The sequence below is a fragment of the Grammomys surdaster genome, unplaced genomic scaffold (genome assembly GCF_004785775.1).
Source record: "Grammomys surdaster isolate TR1022 unplaced genomic scaffold, NIH_TR_1.0 150, whole genome shotgun sequence".
In the NCBI taxonomy this organism is placed as follows: Eukaryota; Metazoa; Chordata; class Mammalia; order Rodentia; family Muridae; genus Grammomys; species Grammomys surdaster.
Window position 1 is genome coordinate 14,758,962 of NW_021604608.1, and position 2,263 is coordinate 14,761,224.

Consider the following 2,263-nt stretch of genomic DNA (forward strand, 5'->3'; position numbering starts at 1 on the left):
AGGGAGAGTGGATATTGCTAAAAAAAAAAAAACATTGAATGCAATTTCAAAGAAGTAGGAGAAATAATGAAAGCTAAAAGGTTAATTTCCATAAACACCATGGTAAAAAGATAGATGGGATTAAAGAGACTTTAAACATTATTCGCATAGTTTTGATATATCTTATAAAATGAGATTTAAATTCATCTGCATGTTTATCCTTTTTTTTAAAAAAAATCAACCTTGTACTTAATCACTGAAATAGGCTTTCACTATGAATAAGATAATTCAAAGATAAATATGAGAGGTATAGTATCACCCATAGATAGTCTCTTTTCAAACATTAACATACCTAAAATACGTCACAATAAATATGTTTATGATACAATTACTGACTGTAAGCATGATATAGGTTAGAGAGAACGTATTCCCTTAGCTATTGCTAATATAAATTAATGGGAATATGCATTACTTTATATACTACTATAAAACATATGGATAAGACTGGGTTGTTGAACTTATTGGGATTTTTTTGGTGGGGGGGCTTCTATGGCTTTTATTTTTGCATATAAACCAATGGGAGCGTTATGATGGCAGGCACCCTAGAATTACACTGGAGTTTCTATGGCTCCAGACACTAGCTGAGAAGAGAGATGACAGAAATGATGAATCAGACCAATCACTTGATTAAAAACCTGGGATCCCCAGCAGGGTTCCTGGTGGTCAGGTGTAGACATCTAAGAAAGCAGTGACATGGGAGGGGCAAGCACTGGGCAGGCCTTGAGCAGTCTGGATGATATCAGGGACAGAGGCCCTAAGCAGCTGGTGGCTCCAGGGACCTCCAGTCCATGCTTTACTTGGTCAAGGGGTTCCTGAAGGACCTGCCAGCAAACTTGACTGTGCTGCCCAGCTCTTCCTCAGTTCTAAGGATCTGATTGTACTTGGTCAGGTGCTCAGATCGGCAAGGGGCACCAGTCTTGCCCAGTGCAGTACCTCACCACCAAGTCGGCGATGAAAGTTTCTTCAGTCTCCCCAGATCGATGGGACACCATGATGCCCCAGTCACTGGACTGGGCCAGCTTACAGGCTTGCAGAGACTCGGTCACAGAGCTGATATGGTTTACTTTGAGCTGGAGGCAGTTGCAGGACTTCTTGCATGCAGCCTTGGCAATCTACTTAGGGTTGGTCACTGTGAGATCATCGCATACCACCTGGATGCCTGCACTAGCTGTGAACTTCTGCCAAGCATCCCAGTCTTGGTCAAAGGGGTCTTCAGTGGACACCACTGGGTAGTCTTGGATGAAGGACTTGTACAGGTCAGCCAGCTGATCAGGTGTGATGTACCTGTGGGGTCATCTGGAGACTTGAGGTCCAGATCATACTTCCCAGCTGTGTAGAACTCGGAGGCAGCCACATCCGTGCGATGATAACTTGGTCAGCGTAGCTGAACTTTGGAATTGCAGTCTTGAGCAGCTCCAGTGCTTCTTTGTTCTCCAGGATGTTAGGTGAGAATCTGCCCTAATCACCTACACTGGTGGCGTCCTTCCTGTACTTCTCCTTGATGACATTCTTCAGGTTGTGGTAAACCTCTGCTCCAGTGCGCACGGCGTCCTGGAAACAGGATGCCCCCACAGGCAGGATCATAAATTCTTTTATGGCCAATTTTTTGCTAGTGTAAGAACCGTCTTTGTTCACTTTGAAAGCTGGGACTCGCAGGAGGGCTTCAGGATTGCGATTGCGGACCAAGTCAGCAATGTGATGGTAAAGGGGCACCTCTCTCCCTTCCCCTTTTCACCGACACCAGCTTTGCAGACAGCCGTGGACATTTCCAGGTTGGCATTTGCATCAAATTTGAATGTATTCTCTGTGTAGTCCATCTCGATCAACAGCTTGTCAGTCTTCTCTTGTTCCACAACACTCACTTTTCTTGCTAACCAGAGCAGGTACAACAGTGTTATCGATGTGCTCAATAGGCTGTGAGACATCCTTCCCCAGGAAGCAGGTCTTTTCGTTGTCTGGGAGTTCTAGGGCCTGGTAGATGCCAGTGGACGCACCTCTGGGGACCACAGCTCGGAATAGGCCTTTTGTGGTGTACACATCCACCTTAAGAGTGGAATCCCAATTCCTGGAGGTGGTGGCGCATGCCTTTAATCCCAGCACTTGGGAGGCAGAGGCAGGCGGATTTCTGAGTTCGAGGCCAGCCTGGTCTACAGAGTGAGTTCCAGGACAGCCAGGGCTACACAGAGAAACCCTGTCTTGAAAAACCAAAAAAAAAAAAAAAAAA

The 2,263-nt window shown here is 45.6% G+C and overlaps 1 pseudogene; it reads right to left on the reverse strand.

The window, feature by feature from the left end:
- Positions 1-832: 832 nt before the first annotated feature.
- LOC114619382 overlaps positions 833-2,263 on the reverse strand; it is a 59,047-nt pseudogene continuing 57,616 nt past the window's right edge.